Genomic DNA, 21990 nt, shown 5'->3' on the forward strand with positions numbered 1-21990 from the left:
AAGCGACTCCATTGGTTAATTTCCAATGACTCAATAGAAAGGTTGCACAAGGCGGGGTCGATGGGGAGATACATTCATTTAACCCTTTCTCCCTCTAGTGTTTTATTCTAATCCTTGGAGTAACAAATTTTTTTAATTTTTTTTAATATCTGAGGAAAGCTGTGTATAATACGATGCGATACATAACTATTCTATGTTATCGTTCTACCTAGTATAACTCAATTGGGGGACTTAATCGAGTCTAATTCCGTAAAAATCTGATTGTAGCATGGTTAGTTTGTACCATATAAATATACAGATAGATAGATAATAGTTATTTGTTGAGGCTTATTAAAGACAGCTTTCCGCGTATAGAAATATGAAGAATTATAAGATTTAATCAATTTTGTGATACCCGAGGGGATCGGGTTAACAATACTGGTATCAATTTTATTATTTTCATGTATATATTCGTGGAAAACTGTCTGTAATACAATGCTATACATGATTATTCCGCATGGCTTAGAATCGGTTCTAATCCAGCGGATTTTAATCGGTTTAGAAGCCATACTGGAAATAGATTTATTTGGCTGCGTTTTTTGCATAATTGCAAAATACTGACATTTGACCAATGAGCAATATCTTAGTAATTAATTTTAAACTTTGACAGCCCGTTTGTCAGCTAATATCATCATAAGGAGAATATACATAATCCTCTTAAGTTTTCAATCAACGAATAAAAGAACGCGTTTATAAAAGAAATAGTGAAAGATGTAGAATTTGTTCACTTTGTCTGATTGTTGTAGATATTTTCCAGTATGGCTTTGAAACATATTAACATCATGAATAGCATTGTATAATTACGTGACGGGTCTAATAAAACTGGCTTTAATCATATATTTTTCATTTTAATATCCACGGAAAGCTGTCTATAGTACTTTCTATAAATAATATTAAAAATAGGCGGACTCTCCATATAATATCAATCTTATTTTAATCATGTGCTAACTTATTTTTAATTAAGTAAAGACATATGTATAGAATTATTTATAATACAAACAAAGGTTGCGATTAAGTTTAATTTTCAAAAATCAAGATGATCTAAAAAAAATAATCCCCCAAAAGAAAATCCGCGAACAGACTTTATAAACCCCCCAAAAGGAACGTTCGGGTCCAATACACCGCCCCGCCCCCTTTTTCTAGATAAGTCAACCCCCCTCGCCCGCCCCCTAGATGAAATATTTGTATGGTCGGGCCTCAAACCCTGATTGTCTGGTGTCGTTCTTTCTACAGATGTCAATCATAGGACATCAAGAATTTCTGCCTAACAAGGATATGTTTATGGAAGAAAAAATATGTGGAACATTTGTCTGTCCTTATTTACGAATTATAGGGATCGATGGACGATAAATTGATGTACACTCCATATTATAATAAAAAAATTACCCTTTCTGTGATTGTTTATTGGTGGAAAAGTTTGGTCATTGGTTGTTTGTACCAATAGACATTTAACAGTTCCCAAAGTTTTTATGTTAACAAAGAAAGAATGTGTTATTCTAACTTTGGACACCAATTTTGAATTTCTGGTTCAGTGTCCCCTCCGTCCCAGACTAATTTTTGGTCCTACGACAAACGCAGGAGTCCCAAACGTCGGTGTGGACACTTAACCTAACCTAACCTATTTTAGACCATCTAATAGGTTTAATAGGTTTAACCCCTGCGGGGGATTTATTTGTTCATTCATATCTTAACCTAACCTTATCTGTATAGAAATACTTAATAAAATTAATATTTTAACACTCCTGCGTTTGTCCACTCCGACGTTTGGGACCCCTGCGTTTGTCCTGGAACCTAATTTTTTATCTGTATACTTGTCACATATCCAATAAATGTTCAAATGGGTTCAAATACACACACACACACACACAGACACGGGGACACAATCTCCGCCCCCCGTACACAAAAATATCGGGTCCCGCCCTCAAATATGTCAACCCCACACAACCCCCCCCCTTCACCCTTCAAAATTTTTGACATTTGCTACAATTAAAACTCCTCCTTCATGTATGTGTGAGACTCAAAATTGATTTTTAAACGATTTTTGTAAAATTATTTAATTGAATTTTGATGCCAATGCAACCGAATCACAAAAATATCAAAATCAGTGAATAATTGTTGTTTATCGCATCGTATTATATACATCTTTCCGCGGATATTATAGAAAAAAGTCTTAAGATTAAAACCAGTTTTGTTAGCCGAAGGCCTGGACTAACAAAACCGGTATTAATTATATAAATTTTATCCAATTTTATAACAGAGATTAATTAATTCTATGATTTTTATTTCGTTTTTTCATTCAAAATTGTCTTCAATAGAAGAAGATTTGATGGTTTATTTTCAATTAATTACTATCATAATTTATTCATTTTTGTTTCTAGACAATGCATAATTGATTTGGGGTGATTCATAGAAAAAAGGCCATATCATCATATAAAAAAAAATTAGAAATCATCACCTTCTTAATCACTTAGTCCATTTACAATTTCACCAGGGGGGGAGAGAACATTGGGCTGTTTATAACACCAGACCCCAAAGTTTTGAAGTAACGTTTTCTTATTAGATAGCTTAACAACTTTGGGGACTTTTAATGAATTTTAATTGATTGGTTTATTACGTTTAGTGTCCAAACATTTCAACCACTTATTGAAATCTACAGAAGGGATCATTTTGGTTATAATTATTGGGGATGTACATCAATATATCGATCATTGTCGTATCCCTTTAGATCCCTGCAATTTTACTCATTAACAAATGAATGAAGAAAATTATAAATTATGGTTCCTAGATTTTTTATTTGATAGTATGACAGTTGAATATATACCTACATTAGCTTGCTATTGTACTGTTAACATATTAGTTCCAAAGTTCCTTAGAACTAATTATTAATAAACTTTTAAAATAGGCGTTTTATAAAAACAATTATGATTTTAAACATTATTGATTTTTCAACACCTGTGATGTATTAACTAATTAATAGTTATTAGAAAGCTGGGTTTAATACGATGCTAGACATAGTTTTTTCGTATGGATGAGAACTGGTTCCTATCCACCGGATTCGAATGAATACGAGAATAGTTATTTCTCGTATCGTATTATAAACGGCTTTCCGCGGATATAGAATGTACAATTATAAGATTAAAACTGATAATCTTATAATTGTACATTTCTATATTCGTAGAAAACTGGATATAATTCGATGCTAGACATAGTTTTTTCGTATGGATGAGAACCGGTTCCTATCCACCGGATTCGAATGAATACGAGAAATAAAATTAAAATTATTTTCCTTATAAATCTTAAACCTGACTTGGACCAATCAAAAACCCTAAAAATCTCTCGCATAGAAGGGATCTTAAGGGATAAGACAATGACCGATTTTAATTAGTGGTTAAGACGCTTGGACTCTCAACTTTATGAAACAACTAATCAAAATTCATTAAAAATCACCAAAATTGTAGAGCCAACGAATAAGAAAACTTTATTACAAAACTTTGGGGACTGGTGTAATAAGTTGCCCAATTTCTCCTCCCACACTGATCGCATACGGTCTTTGAAAACTTATTGACTAACTGATAAAAAATTATTGTCATAGGTTTACTTGAGTTTTATATGGGTATACCTAAGATAACTAATACTTTTATTGATCAAAACTTTTTGTTATTTAATTTAAGATATAATAAAAAGATAACATATTTATAAAAATATCCAAATAAGGTTGCTTTAAAAATGAGACAAGCAGTATAATATCCTTGAAAAATTTTATGCACAGCACCGTAATACAGTAAGTTTTCCACAATTATCTAAATAAAAATCATAGGATTAATCATATATTTATCTTAATATCCGCGGAAAGTTATATAATATAAATTAATTGGCAGTAAAGAAAATATATTTTACCAAATGGCTGTACGGACAGACGGCAAAGTTAGTTATAGAGAAGCTTGCTAATAATAAAGTAATTTCATTAATATTCTAATTATTTATAACGATCAATTAGAAATGAAATTATTATTTTTGTTAAAATTAGTTTCTGAATTAAAATTGTGGTTGCTAAATAAAGTTAACCAGTGGGTGGTACAATTAACACATTAAAAAGGAGTCCATACATTTAAGTAAACGATTAGAGGGGGACACGTTCTATATGTAACTCTACCCAAGGGGTTGAGAACCAGAAGACTTTCAATTGGGTCTTTGAATATCAGCTATTAGCGTTGGAAATATAAACACAAGCAAGTCGCTACAAAAAAGTAGAAAGCAATTTGCTAACAGACGAAAAAGGACCCCACCACTTGGGCCAGGTAGTTTGTGGATTATAAATCTATACTTAAATAGCAATTGTCCAATTCCAGTTTCTAAAATTCTTTTAAATTAGCCATGAAAGGATTGTACTATCAAATTGAAACTTACCTTAACCTAGCGTAAAGATACCAAAAAATACCATGCTTTTGCTGAATTGAAATTAGGTTTTTAAAGCATAAGTGACCAACATTTCAGTCTTAGGTCTTCAATTTAGAACTTAGATCATTGATTTTATTATTGAACTAGCAGCTTTGCCCCTAAAGGCCTCTAGCAGAACTTAAAAGTGTTGATGATAAACAAAATTACACCTTTTGTAAATTGAAATTACTTACACTCTACTTGTCGGGAAGCAACCATTTTATTGTGAGCCAACTAATAATATAACGTGGATGAAAAAGTTGGACGCAAGTGTAATTTAGCTATGGTAAGGTATAGTCAACTGGCGAAATAAATCTAAAATAATATTTAGTGTGGCAGATAAAAAGGTCGTCAATTCTATAAATGTTGCCCCCCAACGACATCTAAATAGGTTTCGGGATTTTTTTCCCGAATTAATTTAGTTGTTGGTAAAGCTGGTAATTTATAGTCAAATGTCCACATCCTCCCTAATAATTTGCTTTTATTTGACCTAAATATAAATTGTTGCTTTGTATGCCTGACCATTTGCAAGTGTGTGTGTGTTAGCCCCAAGGGACCTATTTAAATGGAAATAGACACTTTAGTGAAAGATGGATCCTTCTCAACCATCTTAATTATTGTACCTCAATGATTATTAATAGAATGTGCTGGGCAATTAATTCTACCATATATTAAGAAAGGGGAGGGGGGGGGGGCCTTCCACTTAACATAATTTTTTTTTGAATGATGGCCATGGATATTACACTCAGGAGGGTTGGGGCAATCTCTCCCAAAATAGTTATAAACTTTCCTGGATCCATAAGAAGCTGCACTGTAAAAGAGACCCATATCGGTCCAGGGGTTAGCAAGATCTTAGTATACAAACACACAATATGATTTCGAAACCGATTGATATCCGCTGGATTATAACCGGTTCTCATCTATACTGAAAAATCCTGTGAAGCATAGTATTACAGACAATTTTCCACCAATATTTTTTTTAAATCATAAAATAAGCCCTCGAGAATAACAAAACTTGGTTATGATTTTTTATTTTAAAATACGCAGAAAGCTGTTTGTAATACGATGTGATAAAAAATGTTGTTTAACTGATTTTAATATTTTTAATAGATCTTTTGCTCAACAAGGTCAAAACGAGTTAATAGGCGCAATGAATTAAATAAAATAAGGCGGAAAAGCCGGGGGAAATAAGACATTATTAAAAATCCTAATGTCTTAATAATTAACCCCAAAAAGAGTCGGGGCTTAGGGGTCATTTCAGTATGATTGCGAAACCGATTGATATCCGCTGGATTATAACCGGCCCTCAGCTATACTGAAAAATACTGTGAAGCATAGTATTACAGACAATTTTCCACGAATGTTTTTTTTTAAATCATAAAATAAGCCCTCGAGAATATTTTTTTATTTTAAAATACGCGGAAAGCTGTTTGTAATACGATGTGATAAAAAAATATTGTTTATCTGATTTTGATATTTTTCAAAACAAGTTAATAGGCGCAATGAATAAAGTAAAATAAGGCGGAAAAGGCGGGGGAAATAAGGCATTAGTTGAAATACTAACGTCTTAATAACTAACCCCAAAAAGAGGCGGGACTTCAAAGTCATTTTGATCGTTCTTTCTATTAGTTTCAAAAACAAATCTATAGTATAGATGTATATACAGATAACTACATCCACCACTTTTTCAAATACCTTTTTAGTCTGCTAGCAAATTGTTTTCTGCTACTTAGCTTTGTCAATATTTCCGTTACCATTGGTTGATTTTCAAAGACCCATATGAGAGTCGGCATAAGGTCATTGCTATAGGGAAATACTGTTATTTAACCCTTTCTCTAATGTTTCAGAAGAATTAAAACACGAGAAACATAACTGGTTTTAAAATTTCTAAAAATTATCTGTAATCAACTGTTATAGGGAATATCATTCATCATACAAAGTTTTAATTCGATACAACAATTATAACATGTTTAAATAAACAAACCGCTGCTAATTAAAGAAAAGCTTCGCTTTTAAAAATATTAATTAGTTGTATACTTCTCGAAATTAATTAATTTCATTACTGGTACATGATTTTTATCTTTAATTTATATATTAGAGTTAATAATAAATAGATTATTACATTGATAAAAATATTTTAAATTCGTTGGAAAGTGTGTCAACTCTGCCAAGCTTGTAATATCAAAGGCATTGTCAATAAATCACCAAGTATGATGTAAAAAATCTAATTTGAGCTAACTTTGATTTTAGAATTTAAAAATCCGTCAAAAAAAACTTAATTTTTTTACCTTTATTTTACATTTTTTTATTTTCATTGGTTGGTTTTAAACTATTATTACTCAAACTTTTCAACCAATGATTTATTCAGCCAAGCGGATAACTTTGTTTATCCTTATTGGGGTGTACTCTAATTTATCATCCACTGTCTTTTCCCTTAAGATCCCTGCTGAGTAACACGTACCCTAACAACTTTTTAGATGTTATCTTTGATATTGAGAAACTATTAATTTTCAATAATTATACCTACAGGTATTTATTATTTTTTGTTTATCATTATTAAAAGCGAAACTTTTCTATAATTAAGGTCGTTCCGTACATATGTTAAGGTTTGCTCTTTTCGTAAATTTAGACATGATAGAATTGTCCTGTCGATATCAAATTTTGCATGATGATTTCTATAACAGTTAGGTATTATTTAAGAAGTGAACGAACTCTATAATCGTTACGAAAAAGTCAGTACAAGAGTATAATTCGTTAGTCCTTCCTTCTGATTTTAGAGCTTCGCTTTTATGTATGCTGTCATCCTTGTTTTCCAATTGTTTCAGTGTCTAACCGAGATTATTTAGTATCGTTACTACAATAAATTTTCATACTAATAACTTATCAAATATGCAGTGATTTATTAAAAAAATTTTTTTTAAAGTTGGCTTGTCATAGCTACGCTGTTTCTGGACAAAATTGTTCTTGTTGATAACGAAACATTTCTATAAATAGGTCTGTCCGTATATCAGTAATAGATGTCTTTGATTGTTAATACAGACATGTAAAAATTGTTCTATAGATTGTTGTCAATCAACAAAATTCTCAATACTTCCAAATTATATTGAAACGTTTTTACTTTATTTTTGTCAATAGTTGTTTGATTTGTTCTGATTCGCTTAATTGGACGTTGCAATCCTTGTGTTAAGAAACTTTTATAATGTAACTAATAGTTTTACTTATGAATTAAGCTAGGAGATTGTCCCCTAGTACACAGGGAATCTGCATTAAAAGGGCTAAGAAATGGGCAGAAAAATAAGCTCAAGGCTGCCATCTGAAAAAATAGCCGAAATAGCACCTATGTGAAGCTTTCCTTTAAAGAAGAACTTAATCAGTTCAGTATTTATTGAATTCTTAAGCTTCAGACAAAAAAACTTACTACTTTATACAATAAAAAATTCTATTCTTATAGTATGAACTGTTTTACTAACACTAAGAAAAAAACGAAAAAAAATATAATTTTTAATTTTATTAAATCTAACTATACATAATGAAATAAAAATTAAATGACATATTATTAAATAATTATAACAAATAAAGGTTTTACAAAACATTAATATCACAAATTTCAGCATGAATTTGAAATGAATATTAAATTCACTGTTGGTATGATACTAAGTAGCACTGCTACTCTTTATTTAAAGAATTGTTCACTTATTTTCTAAGCCAATGAAAGCTGGCTGAAATATTTATTTTCAGCAAAATTTTGCGGCTTTGTCTGGCTCAAAAAGTCTGCCTGGGAAACGGCTGCGGCCGCCGCTGGCGGCTGGAAAAAGTTATATTGGCTGTAGTCGGGGTACATGTTCATCAGATGGTTGTAGTTATAATTATAATAATAAGGAGACACAGAAGTGTTATGATCCTGCTGGTATCCAGGTATAGACCCAGCTCCAGAGTTAGCTGGCAGTACCCCAGGCAGACCCAGTCCTCCTCCTGGTGAGACATTATTATGATGTCCAACTACAGCAGCTGTCATACCAGCTGAGCTGCTACCTACTCCTGCTCCACCCTGTAACTGTTTCCTGAACCTGGCCCTCCTGTTGGAGAACCATACCTGGATTCTGGTTTCTGACATGCCAGTCTTGTGACCTATCTCCTCCCTGGTGTACACATCTGGATACTGAGACCTCTGGAAATACTGCTCCAACATCTCCAGCTGACCATTACTGAAGGTTGTCCTGGCCCTGCGTTGCTTCCTCTTTATGGTAAGTCCAGGTTCTGTGTCAATATCATCTTCATCTGAAGTTCCCAGAATACCATGGATACTATGGGTAGGAGTAGAATGAATACTTGTATTAATATTATGCTCCTGTGCTGTGTCCTGTTCTTGTTTTAACATTCTAGAAATAGAGGAAACACTTGGAGCATTATCAGGGCTACACACCCCCTCCTCTACTAATTTATCTCTGATTTCCCAGCTAAATATTCCTGGATTCTCTGCTCTGTATTCCTCAATTCTTTTGTCTATAGTCTCATCTTGTGAACACTTATCCACAGCTTTGTTGTTATTATTCTTCCCACCACTACCTCCTATGATTCCGGGCTTTATACTTCCAGTCTCCTGGTATCTATTCAATATCTTCGACACACACCCGTGGCTCACACGCAGCTGCCGGCTGATCACACACGGCCGCACTCCAGCCGCCGCCATCTCTATAATCTTCAATCGTATATGATTCGGCAGCGGACGGCCGTTTATAAACACGCCGCCTAACTGGTTGACACGGCCTTGGCCCTGGAACGGGTATCCGCCTAGAAAAGCCATTTTTTCTTATGTTATGTTATTATATATTTGTTACTTTTTAACATTTATGTCCTTGCACATGAGCGTTCAAATCGCCACTGAGTCAAATCCACTGCGTCTAATCGCCGTCTCTCCTCTCAAGGAGACTCTGATTGAAAGTGGCGCTGCAAAGTGCCGCCACGTTCCGACCAATCACAGGCCGCGGTTTCAGTCACATGACATACCCTTCCCTTTTTATGCTCAAGGAGTCGTTGGGGGTTATTTTATGGGGAGATTAGGGGGTGGGGGGGGGGGGGGATATTTGTAATAGTGAATTGTAGAGATTTTAACACAGCGATGTTGGTGGTCCCTAGCAATGGTATTCCCTCCCCCCTCCCATTCTACACCCCCGTAAAACTTTTGGGGCGCGTACCAGCCCCAAACACTGATTTTCTTTACTGTTCATACACTCTTACTATAAAAAGATCATTTAGATACAATACCTGCCAAAAAATCCTTATTATACCAGAAATTATAAGAATATTCTAGTATATCTTCAAAACCGATTAATAGCTGCAGGATTCAAACCATTTTAAAGCCAAACTGAAAAATCATGTATAGCATCAAATATCAGTAAATTTTCCACGTATAATAAACTAAAAATCATATTATTGATACCGGTTTTGTTAGCCCAAGACTTCGGCTCATCAAACCTAACAAACTGGTTTTGTTTTTATTTCTTTAATAACCGCGGAAAGCTGTCAATATTACGATGCTATAAATAACTGATGAAGATTTCTGTTATTTTAGCTAAATGTAAAATTTGTAAAATTGTTTGAGAATCTTATTTCGGCACCTTACAATGTTACAATGGTGTTCTAAAGAAGGTTTTAGGCTAGATTTAATTCAGAATCACAGTAAGGTATAAGCTCTATGGCAGGTTAAACTATGATGTGATTTTAGTCATTTTGTTAGGGCTTTAGAAACCTGTAGCTACATGTTTCTAGCTGTCACCACCAAGTAGGATAGATGGGGTGTTAGTAATGGACCACCACCGGCCCACCCACATATTTACTATGTTGGGGGGAGGGGGGGAGTGGACCACCTCCATAGGGGGTGCAGTTGGAGGGGGGAGGGGCGCTGTACACATTTACACCTTCTCAGAGAGTTATGTCATTTCTCATCTTAATTAGCCGATATTCATCCCTCAGATAGATAGATAGATAGACAGGAAGATAGACAGATATCAAATTAGATAGATAATGAGCATTGTATATTTTGTTTAACCCCTCAAATATTTACTTCCTTTGTTATACTAATGGATATAGAAAATATGTGGATATTATGACAGGGGAAAAATTGTCGTAAATTTAGATTGCTAACATGGACTTCTTTTATTGGTCAGGTAATTCATTCATGTGGAAGAAGTTCTTGGGGTGGGGAGTATTATTATTTTAGCCTGCAATGAGTTTCACTTTATTACAGAGTATGAAAATCTGGTGTAACATCCAAGTAATAATATATCTAAAATATTATACCTTTGAACAAAAAGGTTAAATTTGATTTCTTTCTTAACTTGGTTTTAAGGGAAATGACAATTGGAGATAAATTGATTGTACATTTTTATATTCGTAGAAAGCTGGATATAATACGATGCTAGACATAGTTTTTTCGTATGGATGATAACCGGTTCCTATCCACCGGATTCGAATGAATACGAGAAAAAAATTCCATCATGGCTTCGAAACCGTTTAATATATGTTGGATTAGAACCAGTTCTCAGTCAAACTGAAAAATCATGTATCGTATCGTATTACAGACAATTTTCAACGAACATCAACAAAAAAAAATAAGAATAATATCAGTTTTATTAGCCCGGCCCTGTAGGAGAGCCCCATAAGGATAGTACTGTAGTAAAAAGAACCGTCTTAACTTTATACTGTACGTATGGTAAGACAAACGAACATACACCCGAATGTTATAAAACAGCTTTGCTTCGAAAAAAAACGGCTCTGTAGGTCTAACTCTAAATACCCAAAAAATAGCGGTAAAACCTTTTTTAAAAAGTTTTTTAATAAAAAGCATTGACACTTTTCAAACAGAGAGGAAACGATAAATTAACCCTAAAATAGTATTAGTGAACTTTTCACCAGCAGGGAGGGAGAGGGAAATTGGGATGTTTAAAAAACTAGTCCCCAAAGTTTTATAATAATGGTTATTCATTTGTTGGAATAAAAACTTTGGGGACATTTATTGAATTTGAATGGTTAGTTTATTAAGTTGAGTGTCCAAAATTTTCCACAACTAATTATAATCTACAGAAGGGGTATTTTTGTGTGTTATTATGGGGATGTACATCAATTTACCGGTCATTTTCCTATCCCTTTAGATCCCTGCCTTACCAGGAAGGGAGGATACATTGGGTTGTAAATAACACAGGTACTCAAAGTTTTAATCTTATTACTCAAAAACTTTGAGTACTTTTATTAATTGGTTTATAACTATTTTGTCCAAACTTTTCAAAGCATAATTTTGATTACGTAAGGGGTAATTCAATTTAACATCAATGGGCTTTTCTTGAATTTCACTAGAAAAAGGAAAGCTTCATAAGGTCTTGGGGGTGGTTTTAAGATATTTCCTGCCCCCCTTTAGAAAGCTCCTAGATGCTAGGTGGATAGCGAGATCCTTTGCTACACACACACAGAAAAACAGACATCCTGTTACTTTATTATAAGGATTACAAGCTAAGCAAATCTTAAATTTTGTTAAAACTGTTTTAAAACTTTCCCAAAATAACTTTTAAAAGACATTTTCATAACATTTTATATATTATATTACTTAATGGGCAATTTAAAGTTATTGTTGGCAATCTTATTTATAAAAACTTATTGACATCTCGATAATAAAGTTACTCAAGCGTCAGTAAGGACCTCCTGATAAAGGTTGCCCCATAAAGTCTTCTGTCATAGTTGTATTACATTAGAGTAGTAGATTAGCAGAGGTAGTAATTGAACTGTGATTGTATCATATTGAATAATTTCAGACCCCTATCTTTCATCTTTTGTTGCATGATTCCTCTATAACAAGTAAACAATGTAATTTAGAAATAAGTTTGTTTGGAATACTTATTTATCGCATCGTATTTTAGACAGCCTACCGCGGATATTAAAATGAAAAATTTAAAGATTTAAACCAGTTTTGTTATACCTGAAAAATTTAGATGTTTGGGCGGTTATTTCGACATTCAGATATTATCTATTAATTTAAACTTTGAGACTATATACTGTAACTATTAGTCATATTCTAGACAGCTAATTAACTCTATAATTTTACCAGAAAGTCCGTTTGTCTGTTTTAAAACAAATTGATTTGTTAGCTTTTTTTGCTAAACATTCTTTCATATAATAGAATTGATTTTGATTTAGTGATTTCTAAAAGAATATTAATTAGGATGCCAGTACGTTTATATTTGCCTAATTTCTTAACTTTGTATTTATAAATGTTGTCATCCTTGTTTATTTATAATACGAATAAATTTAAATATTTATTGTGATTCAATTATTTTAATTATTGAAAATTAGATAAACGAAAAAAATGAGTAAGATAGATGGATAGAAAAGTATAGAAAGAGATGGAGAGAGAGAGAGAGAGAGACAGATAGAGAGAGAGAGAGACAGAGAGAGAGAGAGAGAAACAGAGAAAGGTATCGTAAAATGATAATGGAAGAAAGAAAGAAAAAGATATAGACATAAGCTTTTAATATTGAAAAATCTAAAATATTTAAAAACAAAACACTTTAAAATGTTTTAAAGTTGCTTGAACGCAATGGACGATAAATTGATGAGCTAAAATTCTGTTTGCCATAAATACATCAATACATTTGAATTGCACTGACAAAAACAGCTCTATTGTACTTTTACTGGATGTGTAAATGGCAGCCCCCTCCCCCCCCCCCCCCCGGTATTACATGTAAAACATTGTATATATACAAGTTGAAAATAATATATGTACATACTTCTTCAATTTAATACAGGGGCTAAAAATATAATCAGTTTTCCTCATAAAATTAAGACCACAAACTTTTTAAGAAAAAAGTTCTTTTTTAAAAAGCTTATTTTATATTAGGTCAGGTAAATAAAAGTTAGACAAGCCTTACAATAATAGTTGGGATAGAGCCCAGCAATTTGAAAGCCTTCCACAGGGACAAGAAACATGTTTTTTTAGAATTAGTTTCATCACTCACCTGACATAGCAGTTGTAGGAATATTTTTCTCAATTTGTAGCTGTTGACATGAGCCAAGGTCAGGATAATAAATACGCAGTTTCAGAGATCTTAATACACATCCTAATACTTGTGCAAACCTGTTGATGTGCCCCTATATAGTTTGCTATGCACCCCCCGCTGGAATTATAACACCCGTTACAACTATTACATGCTGAGAAACCATGGGTTCAAACATTCTTAATCATATGAATTCATGAAGGAAAAACATGGAATAATATGTACAGAATTTCACTAAGGTAACTACAGGTTCAAACATTTGTAATCATATGCATTCATGAAGAAAAAACATGGAATAATAAGGATAGAATCACCATAAGAACAGAAATTGAGATAAGCATTCTTAATCATATGAATTCATAAAGGAAAAACATGGAATAATAAGTATAGAATCACAATAAGAACAGAAATTAAGATAGGCTTAATCATATGAATTCATGAAGGAAAACAATGGATTAATAAGTACAGAATTACACATAGGTAACCATGGAAAAAAAACATTCTTAATTATAAGAATCCATGAAGGAAAACCATGGATTAATAAGTATAGAATTACACATAGGTAACCATGGAAAAAAAACATTCTTAATTATAAGAATCTATGAAGGAAAACCATGGATTAATAAGTATAGAATCACAATAAGAACAGAAATTAGGATAGGCATTCTTAATCATATAAATTCATGAAGGAAAAACATGGAATAATAAGAAGAGAATTATATAAAAGTGATCATGAGTTCAAACATTCTTAATCATATGAATTCATGAAGGAAAAACATGGATTAATAAGTAAAGAATTACACATAGGTAACCATGGGTTCAAATATATGAAATCATGAAGAAAAAACATGGAATAATAAGTACAGAATTAAACATAGGTAACCTTGAGTTCAAATATTCTTAATCATATGAAATCAGGAAGGAATTATATGGAATAATACGTACAGAATTTCCCAAAGGTAAACACGGGTTCAAGCATTCTTAATCACATGAATTCGTGAAGGAAAAACATGGAATAAAAAGGATAGAATCACTTTAATAACAGAAATTGAGATAGGCATTCTTAATCATATGAATTCATGAAGGAAAAACATGGATTAATTAGTATAGAATTACACAAAGTTATATGTTATAAATATTGTATGGCACAGTCAACTTATAGATTTGTAAACTTTTTACTAACACTAACATACTATTTTATTAAATAATTTTCTATGTAAAATACATTTTACCTGTTTTAACTGCTACATACATATTATGGTTGTATTACAGCACCCAATGAAATTGTGCCACATGGCCTTAGCCAGCGAAATTATTAAATGGTTTATGACTCAAAGAAGAGTAGAATAGAATAGAATAGAATACAGGCGGTTGATTCTGCCTGGTTAGACTGAAATAAAATTGGAACTTTTAAAAGAAATATTTGGACTTAAATAATGATATTAGCATTTTTAATATATTTTCATTTTAATATATATAATAAATATATTTTAATATATTCATAGAATTCATGTTGGTGATAATTTTTTAATGCAACTTTTCTTCAATTTTCCAAGACATTTTTGAGGTTTTTCAATTCTATACTCTATCTTCTTAGTTCATGACTTCACCTGCATTCTGTTCTACAAAAAAATTTCTTTGTTAACTGTATATTCTACTTCTTTTAACTTCTACATATTATGATTCTATGGCACATAAACTTTACTAGTAAACTAAATTTTACCTGCATGCTTCTCTACTAAATGATTTTCCATGTTATTTGTATATTCTACCTGTTTTAACTTCTACATATTGGGACTCCATGGCACATAAACATTGTACCGCACGGCCTTAGACACAGGAATTGTAACTTATGGCATCGCTAATAGGAAAGGGTTTCATTCAAAATTTATTGAATCTAATCTCGCGCAATATACATTGTGTGTGTGTGTGTGTGTGTATGTGCTACTTTTCTTAGGTTTGGGGGACAATACCATAACTTAGGAAGCTAATAGCTACTGTTTCAAAGCTTAAAGAGTGTTATTTTTTAAAGCGAATCTTTGCCCCATTTAGAGTTTGTCCTTAATTTAGTCAAGTTAGAATTGTCAAATTAATTTCAAACTTAGCAAGGTAGTTCCTGTAACAGGTATAATTTATAAATCGTAGCAACTATATAATTATTATTAGAAAGTCTGTTCTTGTTTGTTTTAAGACTGGTTTGGTAATTTTTGGCTGTTTTAAGACAATAACGTAAGTATTCACTTTCAACTTGTTTATAGAAATGGTTTGATTATTAAGTGGTGCATAATCCCTAATCATGTATGGCTTGGAAACCAATTAATAACTAGTTCTAAACCATACTGAAAATCATGTCAATTTTCTATGAATAGTAAAATAAAAAAAAATTATATGAATACCAGTTTTGTTAGATTGGACCCTTGAGGCTAACAAAAATGGAATCAATCTTAGAATTTTTCATTTTAATCTCCGCGAAATACAAAAATCAATGTAATAGAGAAATTACATCATGTAAAAATCAATTAATTCTAAAAAAATCAATACGGATTATCTAGCCATGATTTTATAGTTGCTACGCTTTCTGAATTATGCCTGTTACAGGAATCATCATTCTAAGTTTTTTAGGGGGATGATCTAAGATTTACTTGCTATAAGAGGGATAGATATTTTTAAATAAATTCTTTTCAACTCCAAAAATCTGAGGTATTGAGCTAAAAATTGTTCAAATCCCTGACTACATAGCTAAGTTAAGAGGCAGGTTCTATAAAAGTATCATATTATGAAATAACAGTAGATTTGAGGCCATGAAATGCTTGATATCTTGCTGTTATTGTGCTTTATTGAGGGTCTATAGACCCATCCTAAAGGTGTATGTAAACACCGAAACTCACAATACATTACAAAATATTTGGTTGAAATGATTTGAATATTTGTGTTGTGAATGGAGTGAATTGTAGTGTCGGCATGTCTATGTGTGGTCTTGCCACAGGGACTAAGGAATTGACCAATGGCTGGCCATATGTCCTTCAGGCAACAACCCTTTGATTGCACTACCTTTGTCTTACAAGTCCTAACTGTACATGGAAATGAGCTGCATCTGTTTTGGGCCAATGCAATCCCCTGAAGAAGAAGATGCTTATTGGTCAGCAGAATCAAAATATTCAATTAAATAAATGATGAGAAAATTACGATTTCCGATTTTTGGAGAGACAGTCTGTTGAAATTTTATAATAGCTTTTCCAGCATGGTTTCGAAGCCGAGAAATATCTGCTGTATTAGAACTGGTTCTCAGTCATACTGAAAAATCATGTATAACATCGTATTACAGAAAAATTTACCACGAATGACCGAAATGTTAAAATAGATATAAAAATATTTATATCAGCGGAAGGCTGTCTACGATAAGATGCGATAATTAATTATTCTTTTAAAAAGGCTATTCCTTTATACGTGTCTGAAATCTATCTATCCTAGTTTGTATCTATCTATCTTTTATTTTGCCTCCTCATATATTTGTACAAATTAGATCAAAAATTTGAAAGCCTTTTTTTGTTGTTGGAATTTTGAGACTTGTGAAATTTTAATATTAGCATCAAGTTTAGGGTATCTGTCACAGTAATCTTTATCCTATTATATAAAGTAGTAAGGATTTTATTTCTTAAGCTTAAGATCTCAATAACTACTGATCCGATTGAGTACCTAGGTAAGCTTTACATAGATCCTATGATGGATTTAGGCTATTTTGTTATCAGATTTTAGGATGGTGTTAAGCTATTTTATTAAGCCCCTTAGAAGAAAAGAGCCTTAGCCTCTAGTCCTATTTTAAAGGTAAATTTCAAGTGGCTCCTATAATGGATTTAGGCCATTCTATTATGAAATTTGAGTTTTGGGGGGGTTTTAAGCTATTTTTTCTAGCCCATCTTTCCCTCTCGATTGCAGAGCCACTAGAAGCTAGTAAGCCTATATACTTAAATCAACAATAGAGCTACTTGAAAAATATATAGAATTCACATCATTAAATAGTTTAATTACCTAGAAAAGAATGTTTATGTCAATTTAATATAATAAACAACTTAAAACTAATGGATGGATTAAATGGATATAGAAAAATTTGTCGTTTATTTAGCTTACTAATATGGACCTCATTTATTGGTCAGTTTGTTCATTCAGTATGAGGGGAGGGGATGAGGTAAAGAGGGTGGATGAACTGCTGTCGTTATTTTACCCAGCTGCAAGCATCACTTTATTAAAGTACATGAAAATCTAGCACAACATCCAAGTTATAATATATCGATTATAAAACTATTGTCAACTCTATAATAACAAGGAATATTATGTACATAAGTAGCGCAGCAAAAACAAGCAGGGATCTAAAGGGATAAGACAATGGCCGACAAATTCATATACATTCTCAAAAGCAAAATTCCCTCACCTGTAGATTACAATTAGTGGTTGAAATGTTTAGATACTCAACCTATCAATCAACCAATTAAAATTCATCAAAAGTCCCTATAGTTATTAAGCCGGGTAAGATAACCCTTTTGGATCTAGTGTAATGAACAGTCCCCCCTCCCTCCATGGACAATATCATAAGCTCAACAAGGAAATTATAGTGAACTTTTTCTTTAATTCCCGGTGGACGACAACGTACGGACATACTATAGTTGTAAAGTAGCTAGACTGCTCAAAAAACAAATTTATGTTATTGTTAAATTCATTCTAGATGGGTTATTAAGCCAATAGTATTATGGACATTAGAAGCGTGAGAAAAACATATGTTTTGTATTTCAATAAATGATAATCATTCAGTAGAAGTTATTTATCGCAAAAAAATCATGTATAGCATCGTATTATAGACAGCTTTCTGCGGATATTACAATATAAAAATATAAGATTAAAACCAGATTTATTTTGATTTAATATTAATCAGTTTCTAAGCCGCACTGAAATAATAAATCTATAACTTTAACAGAAATAAAAGTGTATAACTTATAACTTTTATTTTTAGCTACTTATTTGAATAAATAAATATACTTATTAAATAAATTTCTCAAGAATCATTTCGTTTAATTATGAAAGATTTCGTGATTTTAAAATAGTTTATACTAGCGGCTTGGAGCTCTGAGTCTGCATAACAAGGCAGAAAGTATAATAATAGCACAAAACCATCCAACAAATTTAATCTATAAATCAACCATCCCGAGACCTATGTGAAGCTTCCATAAAATTAAAAACGTAATCGGTCCTGTAGTCATTAAAATCTTAGGCTAAAGACAAAATAAAATACTACTTTACATGATAGGATGAAAAATGTTTTATACATTATTGTGTCAGAAACTGAGGAACTGATAATTGTATTTTTTTGTAAATATTCCTGCAACAACAAAGTATTACGAATAAGTAAGTATTCCTTATATATGCTTTATTTTTTAAAAAGATTTTAAATAATTAATAAGTTTCTTTCATTTTAGTTTTAAAAAGAACAAGTAAACTAAAAAAAAATGGGTGGGGAATTTTTTTCGAGTGGAGAAGTACTATCCCCAAAAATAGTTATAAACCTTTCTAGGGCCAGTTATGAGAAGCTAAAAAGGAAACAATATCGGTTCAGTTGTTAGTAAGATCCTCTGGTATTATATTATTGTTCATTTTCGTTTGTTTGTCTCATGTATGGATGTTGTCCTCAAATTTAAAATTTCCCATCATTTCTATATTTTTCACATTGTAGAAGTAAATAAATAAAATAAAATCACATTAAATTTGTTTATGATGACTATTTAGTTAAATGACCCATACGCTGAAATGAGAAAAATTTACAATGTGGTAAAGATCTCGGTAACCGCTGAACCGATATGGTTCTCCTTTACAATGTAGCTTCTCATAGGTCCTGGGAAGTTTTATGGCTAATTTGAGGGAGGTTACCACCTCCACGATACTATAGCATCGAATTTTAGACAATTTTCCACGAATGGTAAATAAAAATCATAAAATTAATACCAGTTTAGTCAGTACGGGCTTCTCATAATTTTTCATTTAAATATCAGCGGAAAGCTGTCTGTAATACAATGCGATAAATTACTATTAAATTTTCCCATCATTTCTATATTTTTCACATTTAAGAAGAAAATAACATAAAATCACATTAAATTTGTTTATGATGACTATTTAGTTAAATGACCCATACGCTAATATGAGAACGATATGCAAAGTATCATCAAATAATTATTTATCGTATCGTATATAGACAGCATTCCGCGGATATTAAAAGGAAAAATATAAAAATAACAAAACTGTTATTAATTGTATAATTATTAATTTAACAGTCTTGGAAAATTGTCTGAAATTCGATGCTATACATGATTTTTAAATATGGGTGAGAACTGATTCTAATCCAGTGGACAATTATTGGTTTTAAAGCGGAAAGCTGTCTAAATTACGATGCCATAAATAACCATTTTACTATTTAAATATTGCACAATGCCATCGAAGGTGATTTGACTTTTGTGTCAGAACCTGAATTGGGACATAGTGCATTTCATTACCCTAGGTTAGGTAACTTCATTTCACTTTTCAATAAAATCTAAAATGCAGCCGTTTTTGCAGGAGGTACCATTTTCTGTGAAAATTTTAGAGGAAAATTAAACAGTTTTAATTAATTTCTACTTCTATTTTCTACTGAAGAAAAAAATCCTTTTGTGTATATACAGAATCATTGTTGTTACTTAATCTTATCAAAAAAAAAAATTTAAAAACTAACCCATAATGGCCGATTTTTCATTTTTTTCAATATGGGTAAAATAAAAATATTACCACTTCCAAAGGGTTAAAATCAAAATTTCAAAGCTCTAAAATGTTGTTCATCGAAAATAAATAGCAGTTTATAAGGACTTTTTGCATCCATCTTCTCATTTAACAGGGAAAAAAACAAAAATAGAATCTATCTTTTCAGTGTTGACATAAAAAAAGCATTTGATAAAAACTATAAAAAAATTAGTTTTTTAAAAGTGCTAAAAAGTAATACAGACTATTCAGTCTTTACCTCTGACATTGAAATAGATGTAAAAAAAGTCAATTTATTATAGCAGCCAATTAAAAAAAATTTTCTTATGGAAATTCTCATCAGAGCATTACTGATAAACCAAGTTCTTATTGGATAACATACTAAAGGCTTCTTTAAAAATTTGTATTCTATGAGAAAATCATGTTTTGAAATGGACATTTAAGAGTAGCTTTAAGTGACTAGCTGTTCCCAGAGTGAGAGATACCAATGTTTATTACACTAGTCCTTAAAGTTTTACAATTATTTTTCTTATTTGTTGGTTTAACAACTTTGAGGACTTTTTTTAATTGGTTAGTTTATTAAGTTGACTGTTCAAACGTTTCAACCACTAATCTTAAGCTCCAAAGAAGGTAGTTTTATGTTTTAATATTGGGGATGTACATCAATTTATTGGCATTTGTCTTTAGATCCCTTTAGATCCATGAGTTGTTCTACCCTTTGACTTTAGGGCGATATTGATCTTGAAAATAGTCTAAAACCACACCAAAATAAAAGTGCAACCAAGTTGGACCAGCGATTTCCGAGAATTTTGGATACAAACAAAAAACCTTTGTACTGTATGTATATTAGAATGACAAGATTGAATGTTTAATGTCTATTTTATAGGTAAAATGTCTTTCTAACTCACGCTCTCTTATTTACCCTCTCTCTCTATCTCTCTCAATCAATCTCCCTCTCTCTCTTTGTTTCTCAGTCTCTTTCTCTCTGTATTCAAGGGTGATAAAATGGAAATGCAGTTCTTTATAAAATGTTGTTTCATGGGGTTGTATACACCCCCTTCTGCACTCTTATGATCCAAAATATTGCAGACTATATTGTAACATACCCTTTTTCCAAAATGATCATGTTTATGGGTTGCACTTGTTTTTGAGACATAGCAGCAGTAGGTCTTTATTTTGTCTTTAGTTATGAAATTTGTTTAGGCTAAGATTTGTACCTTTCTCTACCATGTGCAGATTTGCTGAATGCTATAGAAATATTACTATTACTTGGATGTTGCACCAGATTTTCGTGTACTCTAATAAAGTAATTCTCACAGCCAGCTAAAGTTAAAATACCCCAATCCACCCCCTGGATGAAAAAACTATAATAAACGAGGTACATATTAGCTAGCTAAATTGGCGACAAATTTTCCCTTGTTAATATATACATGTATTCTATATACATTGCTAAAGTAAACAAGGTTTAAAAAATCTAAAAATATACACGGACATTGGAATTATAGAGTAGCTTCGCTACTAATAATGGATATATTATTATTTGGATTTTCATGTTCTCTAATAAGGCTAAATTAACATTTCCCCCTCTACCACATTTATATCCTCCCCTCTTTCTGGATGAACAAACTGACCAATACATGGGTTTCATGTTAGCAAGCTTAATTGACGACAATTTCCCCCTGTCATAATATCCATG

At 31.9% G+C, this 21990-nt stretch overlaps 1 pseudogene across 1 annotated transcript; it reads right to left on the reverse strand.

Annotated features, from left to right (window-relative positions):
- Window positions 1-7969: 7969 nt before the first annotated feature.
- Window positions 7970-9353, reverse strand: LOC145312231 (protein gooseberry pseudogene; annotated as a pseudogene). Its single transcript, XR_013876963.1, has one exon. The product of XR_013876963.1 is annotated as a protein gooseberry pseudogene (transcript).
- Between the last annotated feature and the right edge of the window lie 12637 nt (window positions 9354-21990).

This window comes from Acartia tonsa, chromosome 2, assembly GCF_053477335.1.
Source record: "Acartia tonsa isolate MP-2025a chromosome 2, ASM5347733v1, whole genome shotgun sequence".
Taxonomy (NCBI): Eukaryota; Metazoa; Arthropoda; class Copepoda; order Calanoida; family Acartiidae; genus Acartia; species Acartia tonsa.